Source organism: Myotis nattereri (assembly GCF_964212035.1).
Source record: "Myotis nattereri genome assembly, chromosome: 3".
Lineage (NCBI taxonomy): Eukaryota > Metazoa > Chordata > Mammalia > Chiroptera > Vespertilionidae > Myotis > Myotis nattereri.
In genome coordinates, this window is record NC_138077.1 from 202,524,304 (window position 1) to 202,534,511 (window position 10,208).

The 10,208-nt window shown below is 53.5% G+C and overlaps 1 long non-coding RNA gene across 1 annotated transcript; it reads right to left on the minus strand.

Annotated features, from left to right (window-relative positions):
* Positions 1-259: 259 nt before the first annotated feature.
* Positions 260-8,402, minus strand: LOC308517429. Its single transcript, XR_013995828.1, has 3 exons — positions 8,161-8,402; positions 3,454-3,591; positions 260-2,235 (listed from the first exon to the last, which is right to left on the minus strand). It is a non-coding gene; the product is annotated as an uncharacterized lncRNA (long non-coding RNA).
* Between the last annotated feature and the right edge of the window lie 1,806 nt (positions 8,403-10,208).

Here is a 10,208-nt window from a genome sequence, read left to right on the forward strand (position 1 = left end):
GGAGACAAGGTGGGGAAAAGGCCGGAAGCAACTCTGTGGAGCCATCCCTGGGCCGGGAACACTACTGGCTACTCTTCTCTTGTCTCTTTTCATCTCGGTTCTGGGGTAGCAGTCCCTCACTTCCTATTTGCACTTTCCATAGTGCTTCCCTGTGAATCATGATCTTGTTGTTTCCCGCCATCCTGTGAGAGTAGATGGTCTGAGTCCTATTTTTTTTTTAATATATACTTTTATTGATTTCAGAGAGGAAGGGAGAGGGAGAGAGAGAGATGGAAACATCAATGATGAGAGAGAATCACTGACTGGCTGCCTCCTGCATGTCCCCTACAGGGGATCGAGCTCGCAACCCAGGCATATGCCCCTGACCGGAATCGAACCCAGGACCCTTCAGTCCACAGACCAACACTCTATCCACTGAGCCAAACAGGCCAGGGCTATTTTATAGTTGGACAAATAGTCACGGGCTGTGGCATGGACCCCAGAGAGAACATGGAATCCTAGTTCTCTCACGTTTATTAGCTCTGAGGCCTTGGGCAAGTTACTGCCCTCTCTGTGCCGTCTCTGCATCTGTAAAATGGGGAGAATAAAGACCTCAAGGGCTGGTTGGGAGCTCTTTATGGAAAGTGCTCCTCAAGGCAGGGCCTGGCACTCAGGAAGCTGTTAGCAGGGCCTCTTGTTTTCACCCAACTTGCCAGATTGACCTGGGAGTTATTTTCATTCTCTGAGCCTCAGATTTGCTCATCCATAAAATGGGATGACAACCCCCTCCTCGAAGATTAATTATGTAAGTGCTGTGCCCGGTGCCTTGTCACCCACTGGCACCATCTGTTTCTCAGGCTTCAGCCTTTCTCATTGTCTGCCGTGCTCAGAGGCATGCTATCCTGGAACGCTCTGCTCCCAACCACCAGGATGGAATCACAAGACTGCGGAGGGCGCAAGTTAACTGAGGATACTCTGTCTGAGGCTGGCATCGGTCCTATGAGAACAGTGAGTTTCTCAGAAATACTCCTATTTTTCTTCCTCCCTCTTCCCCACAGCCACTACCTGGAGCCAGGCCCTACACGTCTTCTTTTTTATTTATTAAATATATTTTTATTGATTTCAGAGAGGAAGGGAGAGGGAGAGCGAGATAGAAACATCAATGATGAGAGAGAATCATTGATTGGCTGCCTCCTGCAGGCCCCACACTGGGAATCCAGCCTGCAACCCAGGCATGTGCTCTGACTTGGAATCGAACCAGGGACCTCCTGGCTCATAGCTCGATGCTCAACCTCTGAGCCACACTGGCTGGGCAGGCCCTACAGTTCTTGCAACAGCCTCTTGCCTGGTCTTCCCCATGGCAGACCCTCATCTTCATCCATCCTACACCCTAGTTCTGGAGTTTTTTCCACTCCACATACCGAAGGTGGAGTAAACCTTTCAATTCAACTGTTGTCTGTTCAAGTACCTGATTTTTATTAAGCACTTACTCTGCACCCAACACTGTGCTAAATATTTTATAGGCATCATTTCATGTACTCGTTGCAATACAGGTAGATACTTTTATTATGCCCATTATACAGATGAGCAGGGAACTAACTTATCTAAGGTCACATAGCCGGTAAGTAGAGGAGTGAGATGTAAACACTAAAATCCTCACCACAACCCTGCAAGGTTTTATATTATTTTACTCACTCAAGAACTACCTACTGTGTATCTAGCATGTGCAGGCATAAATCTAGGTCTGGGGACAGGGTGGCAAACAGAATAGACAACAGTGGAGCAAATGGACGGTAAACAGAACCCTAAATAATAAAAGCATAGTATGCAAATTGTTCCCTCAACTGGAGTTCTTCCAGGAGTTTGAACAGGGAACCAACAGCCGGGACCCTACCAGTGCATGAATTTTGTGCACTGGGCCTCTAATAAAAATATAACATCAGTAAAGTGCTAAGAAAAACATACGACAGCAGGGTGAGGAGATAGAGCATGTTAGAGAGGGGGGTTCCGGGAGGGACCCCTTGAGAACGAGACAGCAGAGAGGAAAACAGAATGAAATAAGGGAGAGAGGAAACAGAGGTTCCAAGAGGTGATGGGTCTGGCTGAGGTCACCTGGCAAGAACGAACAGCCAGGTGAATGGGAACTCAAACCCGGGTCCACGTTTCTTCTCTGTTTCTTGCAGCCTCAGTTCCTCCTGAGAGATTCCTGAGACTTCCAGGAGCTGAGGGGTGAGTTAGAGGCTTCCTCCTGGCCACCTGGGGGCAGAAACATCAAAAGTCCTTCTCAAATGGCTTTGTCATGGGTTAAACCAAGATACCAGGCCATCATCTCCTCCGGGGCATGTACCTCCACTCACAAAACATTTCAGCCTTTTTGGTTGAAATGACTGGTTAGAGTGGACTAAGTCGAATATTGCCTTTAAAAAAAAAAAAAAAAAGAACAGAACTGATGAGTGGATTTTGCTAAGATGACTAAGCTGGCCCCATCCCCAGTCCATGTCAGTCCTGCGGGAAGTCAGAAGTCAAGGAAAATGTGTCCTCTTGGCAAATGACTGACCCTCCAGCCCAGCCCCAGAAGTCTCCGAGAGCAGAGAAGTAGGAAGCCATGTCAAATCACAAATCACAAAGATTTCTCTCCATGACAAATCCTGGGAATCTGGTGGTGATGTGAGGGGTGGGAGGGGGTGTTTCAAATTTCACAAACATTTAACGATTGGCCAGGCCCAGGGGTAGGTATTTCCATGTCGTGTTTCATTTCGTTCTCATTAATAACCCAGTGAAGTAGGCACTAACATCCCCATTTTACAGATGAGGAAACTGTGGCTCAGAGAAATGCCATCCAGCCCAAGTGAGCAGCAGGCCTGTCTAATTCTCAAGCCCACGCCTTTTTCTCTCTCACACATTATCTCCCTTCTGTTTTCCAGCTCCCAGCTCAGTCATCTCCCCCACCCCCAACTCTGTAAGAAAGATGTTATTATCCTTATTGTATAGGTGGGTCATGTGACTGTATTGGTGGAGTTGTCCCATTTTACAGATGATGTTACTGAGGCAGAGGAAGGTACAGTATTGGAATTTGAACTCAGACCCACTGACTTGCCTCTACACCCCAGCAGCCCCAGGGAAGACAGTTGGAGTGGGATGAGCAGAAACAATTGGGAATATCAAACTCTGCCTGTTGCTTCAGCTGGTTTAAACTTCTTTACATTTGCACCGCAGAATCGAAAACTTTTCCTGCAGGAAAAGATGCTTGTCTTGGGGTCAGACCGAATGTCCTCTGTGAGCTGAACTTCTCTGCTGTAGCTTAAACCCGCCCCAGGCTGATCTGAGTCAAGAGAGGCCCCTTCCTCCTTTCCTGGCGGGCACCAGCCTCAGCCTTGCTGTTCCCTCGGATTTTTATTCCCTGGGCGAAGCAATGGAGCTCTTAATTAAATTCTCTTGTTAGAAGTCAAGCTTGAGGAAAACAAACAGAAAAACCTCTCCTGTGGGACGGGTTTCTTTCCAGCTCGCTGGGAGGCTTGATGCTGGAGATAGTATCCCTGGCCGACCTCGGACATCCATCCCTCACTGCTCCGGGGAATTTCCTGTTGGCGCCTTCCTTGGCTCAGTCCCGCCCTGCTGGAGCAGAGGAAATTGTGATGGGAGGTGTGGGGATGTTATCAGAAGTTTCAGTGTGTGGTGTGAGTCTCTGGTTAGTTGTGAGTCTCTGGGCTCCAGTGCCGGGGGCTTGTGGGGGGAGGAAGGAGGGAAGACTTCAAACACCAGGAGTGGGGGTGGCAGGAGGCACTGAGACCAAGGTGGGTACCTGTTCCCAAGGACACAGACACTGGATCACACCTAAATGACTCCCATTCTCCCCTAACCACACTCTAATGGACACAAGGAACCATGAGGAGCTGGAAAGAGCACTGGACTTCGAGTCAGGAAGCCCAGGGTCTAGTCCAGATCTATTACTAACTCACTGTTTTAATCGTAAACAGAGCAAACTGTTGTGGGATTACATGTTAAGTGTTATGCTAAGCCCCATGCATAGATGATCTTATTTAATTCTCACAAATCCATCCTTTTAAAAAAATATTATATATATATATATATATATATATATATATATATATATATATATATATAATTGATTTTAGAGAGGAAGGGAGAGGGAGAGACAGAAACATCAATGATGAGAGAGAATCATTGATTGGCTTCCTCCTGCTTGCCCTCTACAGGGGATCGAGCCCACAACCCGGGCATGTGCCCTTGATCAGAATCGAACCCAGGACCCTTCAGGCCGACGTTCTATCCACTGAGCCAAACCATCCTTTTTTTCCCTTCTTCAAAGAAACTGAGGCTCAGAGAGGTTAACTGACCAACCCAAAGTCACACAGCTGGTAAGTGCTATGAAGCTGAGATTCAAACCAGGTAGTCTGAATCCAGAGCCCAAGCCCCTAACCATAGTCTCCAGTCAGATTCCCCATCTGTAAACAAACAGGATTGGTATACTTGAACTCCAAACAGCCTTCCAGGCCTGACAATCTGTGCTTTATTCAACATTCACTGTACTGCCAGGCTGGGGCTGGGGACACAAAGCTGAGTAAGATCACCTCTGTCCTCAGGTTATACAGTCTTTGAGAGAAGGAATCACGTCTTAATTACCCTTGCTAGCCTCGCACCGCTTACCACAGGCACTGTGCAAAGAGAAGGTGCTCAAAATATTTGTTGACTAAATGTGTGATTCATGGGGAGGAGCATGGGCTTGGGAGTTAGACGTAACTGAGGTCCCATCCTGTTCTGACCCTTGCAAGGGAAAGCCACTTAATTTCTGTGCCTGCTTCTCTCTTCATCAGGTGGCAATGCACAGGGCTGCAGAGAGGAGAATGCATGGCAAGCACTTGGCATCGTGCTTGGCACACTAAACACTGCTCAGTAAATCTTAGTTCCTTTCCTTGATGGATTCTCCAACCTTCTTTTACCCTTGTCACTGGCTGGTAGGGAACATGCTGAACCCCTCTTTGTTGTCTCCCCGGTTGAAGCTGGGAACTAATTTCTACTGCTGGAGGCAGATAGCAAACCCGCTCTGCCAGGTCCTGCGTGAGGAAGGAAGAAAACAGGTTCCCTGGAAAGCCCTCCCCTGGATTCTGATTCCCATGCAGCCCCTGCTCCTCCGTGGTGCAGATGTCCCCTCTGTCTAGACAGCTCTCCCCAGAAGAAATTGCCAACCACAGACTGTCTGATGACAAAGCGTGCCCCAGACACCAGTCCTCTTACACACAATTCATTCAACCCTGTTCAGAAAAGAGCAAGCCAGGCTCCCACCTCCTAAGCAGAGGGGAATCCAGGGGAGCAGGAGTGAATGGGTGGCTACTTTTTTCATTAATTTATCCGTCCATCCATCCATCCATCTTTGGTTGAATGTCTTCCATGTGGTAGGCATGGGGCATACCTAGATGAATAATACCCCCTCCCCTTCCCAAACTCATAGTATTGGGGGAGATGGACACACAAAAATAACTATGAAAGGTGTGGCCATTATACTGACAGGGAACACTCAAGGAGGGCTTACTATGTGCCAGGCAGAGTGCTATGTATTTTGGATGCATGATTTCATCACCCCATGAAATAAGTACTATTGCTGTTATCATTTTACCCATCAGCCAACTCTCAGAATTTAGATAAGTTGTCCAGGGTTGCACAGCTACTGAAAAATCAGGATTCAAATTCAGTCTGATCCTTGCATCAGCACTTGCCATCAGACCTCTAAGGAGGGAATCACCACCTCCGTTCAGGAGGAATGGGATGGGCCCCACGGAGCAGGGGATTTCAGAGCTGGGCCCTGAGGGATGAGTCATGGGAGACCAAAGAGGTATCAAAGATTCTGGAAATGAGTGAGACTCTAACCAACGGAAATGAGGGCCAGGACTTTCTGAATGGAAGGGAAAGCATGAGCCGGGTTGGAGAAGGCAGGGCATACAGCGTGGGAACACACTGGGAAGAGCCCGGAATGCCAGGATAAGGGACTTGGGACCTCTGCAGGAGGGGGTGAGGAGGGAAGTTCCTGCCCTACCAGTCTGGGCAGGGGCTCCCTATGCTTTAGGAAGTCTGCTCTAGTGATGCATGGAGAATGGTTTGGAAGGGGCAGGAAGCTGACCTGGGACTTGCCCCAAGGTTTTTGGATTGTGGTAGCAGGGATGGAGATTGTGACGGAACGGTCGATGATGCCCATGTGGATGTCAGAGTTCAGGGTACCACAGAGTGCAAACTTGCCCTGTCCAATCATGCCACTCGCTTACTCGAAACCCTTCCCTGGCTCCCATAAAGCCCAGGTCCTTCACTTGGCATTCAAGGCTTCATGAGCTGACCCCTTTCTGCCCCCCACCCCCCACTCCCAGCCTCATCTCAACCACTTTCCCCTACGCTAGCGACATCTACAGACCAAATTCTCTCGGTAGCCTCTGTGCCTTTGCACATGCTGTTCCTTCTACCAGGGAACTTCTCTGCTCCCCTTCCCTCTGGTTTGCTCAGATGACTCCTACCCCCTTCAAGGCTCAGTGCGGGGGGGGGGGGGGGTTGCCCTTTCCCACCTCCCAGGTGGGGCATGCTTTTCTCTGAGCCCCTTAAGCCCCTGCTCCCTCTGTCCCTCCCCCGACATTGGGTTGTACTGAACTGCATGGGGGCTTTTTCTCCTGGACTGTGAGCTTCCTGAGCATGAGGTCTGGCCCAGGGTGAGGGCTGAGAGGTTGATGTGAGCCCTCTCCAGCAGACCCAGCTTTTTGCTTAAACCAACTTTCCAGGGGCATTTACCATCTTGAACTGCTCTTGTTGTTCAATGATGTAAGTTTTGTTAGCCTGTGCGAGATGCTGCACATCTCTCCGATCCCTTGTTGCTCCCCCACCCCCACCCCACCCACCCACCCCCCCCCCCCCCGCCCCATGGTCAGGGCAGCTTCCGGAGCTCTCAGGACAGAGGCCTGACGTGTCTATATTCACTCTGCCATGTGGATTTCCCTACTGCAGGGTCTCAGGCTGGGACCCTGGCGGCAGCTGCAAACGCTTGCGCTGCGTGGCTAGGACCCCTTCCTCCTCTAGGACTATTCACCTTGGGGTACCAGCAGCAGTACCTATTTTGGGAAATGCCTCCATTTGGCATTGCCTATTTCCTATTTGGGAAGAGAGCCCAGGACCTAAGTAGAGTGAAGAAGGCCGAGAGGGGTGAGGCTGCACATAACTTTTGTCTATTTGCCAGTGATTGATCTGCCTGGGGTTTGCACTAAGACGAAAAGAACCTTTGCATTATTAATGACCATCGATCACAGCCTCCCAAAAAAGAGAGATTGAGAGAGATGAAGGCTCCAGGCCGGTCGGTCACCAAGCTGGTAAACCAAGAAGGTGAGGTGTAGAGAGAGGAGGGGAGGGCCAGTGGCTAGGGAATTTGCAGAGCAGGACACTGAGAAGAATGCCAGGAGGGGCTGCAGAGTTCCCGGTGTGCCAGGCGTTACACAGCTGTGTGGGCTGCAGATAAACCAGCGGCAGTGGGTGCTGCTGGCCTCTGCTACACCCAGCTCACGAGACTTCACCAGAGCGATTGCCAGGGACAGAGGGGCACTCCACAATGATAAAGGGGTCGATTCACCAAGGGCTCATAATGGCAAGTGCACTTAACAACACAGCTTCGACATACACGGAGCCCAAATTGGCAGTGAGCCTGTAAGGGTAGAGGCCAGCTCCCCGGGAGCCACGTGAAACCCGTGAAACCCAGACACCAGCCGTGCCCAGCGTGGTGCCTCTTCAGTGGGCACTTCTCATTGTTCCTCTTTGTGCTCTAGCCTCTCAACCCTGGGCCTCTGGAAGCAGGTAGATTCATCCCAGCACCCCCATACCTGCTGGAACCTGGGGGTTGCCTCCCTTACTTGGAATCTGCTGTTTGAATGAGGGAAGGAGCTGCCCCTCTGACCTCAGCTCCTGCCGTTCACGGGGCCCCAGAACCCGCGGGTCACTGTCCCCTCAGGGTCTCTGTGCCTGTCCCTCACGGGAGCTGTACCCCTACATTTCTGCAGGGCCCCTCCCTCACCCCGTCTTTGTCAGTGAGACCTCCCCTGACCGCCCTGTTCAGTGCCTCCCCTCACTCTCTGTCTCCTCCCCCTGCTTTTTCCTTCCACAGCACTCAGCCCATAAACGACCCTAAGTTTTGCTCACCGCATTCATTAAGCGCCAGTGGGTCCACTTCCGTTTTGTTCTCTGCTGGGTTCCCAGTGCCTCGAACGTGCCCGATGCGCAGTGGGTTGATACATACCTGTTAACTGACGAAATAAAAAATCCCACTAGGGATGAACACGGGGCAGGGACGGATGGGGGAAGCTAGGCTTTCACCAGGGTCTCCGGCCAGGGCCCACCTCCCACCACCCTCTACTCCGGACCAAGCCACCCGCTCTCCTACAGGTGGGGAGTGGGGCGCCCCGGGACTGGGGCGGAGGCCGGGGCGGAGGCGGGGGTTGGAGTGGGACTCGGAGCTCCCGCAGGACCCGGACTGGGGGGGCCGGGCCGAGCCTCGCTCCCGGCGGGCGGGCGGGGGGCCGCGTGCGGGGGGAGCCTGGCGGGGGAGGCGCTGGGGGAGGGAGCGGGGAGGCGCGGCGGGCGCGGGAAGGGGAGCGCGAGACCGAGCCGCAGGGCGCTGGGAGGGGCGGAGGGAGCGCGGAGGGCGCGGGCCGGGAAGGGCCCGGGGCAGCGGGCGGGAGGCGGCGGGAGCTCGGCTCGGGTGGCCGCGGCGGCGAGGCGGCGGCTGGCGGTGAGACTAGACGCGGCGCGTGGAAGCAGGACTCGGGCGGGCGAGCCGGGGGCCGGCACCTGCGTGGCGGGAGCGGGTAAGCGCTCGGAGTCTGTGCGCCGGGGAGGGGCGCGCCGGGGCCCCGTGCGGCTCGCAGTGTGGCCGCCGCGGCCACCCCGCCGGAGCCAGGGCGGGAGAGGGCGCCTGGGCTCGGGGCTCGGGGCTCGGGCCTCGGCCACCCGGGACGTCCCACCTTCCGGCGCCTTCGGGCGGGAGGCGCGCGGGGAAGAGGGTCCCGGAGGACCTGCCCCGTCCGAGGGGAGCGTCCGGGGCGCCGTCCAGGGTCCCGGGATGGAGGGTGGGCCCAGGCTGCGCCCGGAGGCAGCTGCGGGGTCCCGGGCGCGCGTTCGGATGCGGGTGTGGACGCGAGGTCTGGTAGGGGCGGGAGGCGCGCCCCCCAGGTCGGGGGCTGCGACTCCCCTGCGTGGCCTCTGCGGCCGAGGGGAGCGGGCGCTGCCCCCTGCCGGCCAGGTCGGGGTGCGGCGCGGCGCGGGGCCGCCCTTTCGGGAGGGGAGTTGAAGGAGCGTCCAGGATGGAACCCGGGCTCCAGACCAGAAGCCCGGTGGGCCCGGGCTGGTTTTGTGACCTTGGGCAGGTCACTGCATCTCTGCGAACCTCAGTTTGCACGTCTGTCAAGTGCAGGGTATACTTCTCCCACCCTGCGAGACTCGGGGATATATGAGATGCCCTAATGGATGCCTTTTTATAAACTGTAAAGTTCTGAACAGATGCTAGCTAATCACATAGCATCAGGACTGGAAGGGCACTAAGAAATCTGCTTTATTGCAGGTGTGGAGAGTGGGAATAAATCTTTCCCCAGGTCACACTACTTGTGAGAGAATATAAGGCTAAAGCCCCCCAGCTCTGGAGAGGTGCAAGGATTAAGAGTAGGGACCCTCTGCCTAGCTGGTTTGGCTCAATGGCTAGAGCATCGCCTGCGGACTGAAGGGTCCTGGGTTCGATTCCGGTCAAGGGCACATGCCTGGTTTGCGGGCTCAATCCCCAGTGGGGGGGTGTGCAGGAGGCAGTTGATCAATGATTGTCACCATTGATGTTTCTATCTCTTTCTTCTTCTCTGAAATCAATAAAAATATATTTTTTAAAAAAGAGTATGGGCTCTCTATCAGACTTGGCCGCATTACAAACCAGGCTTGGCTATTTACTAGCTGTGTGACCTTGGGAAAGCCCTTAACCTCTCTGAGCCGTGGTTTCCTTCCATGTGAAGTGGGGATAAGAATGTCCGCCTCACAGGCTTGCTGTGCACATCAAATGAGGTCATTGTTCAGCGCAGCCTCTCAACCTCTTCCTGGGACTTGGCCCCCAATGTGGGTCAGTCCTCTCCCCTGGGCTACATAGCCACCGGCCAGGGTCTCAGCCTTCCTTCCAAGGACATCGAGGGCCCTTTACAGACAGCAGCAAG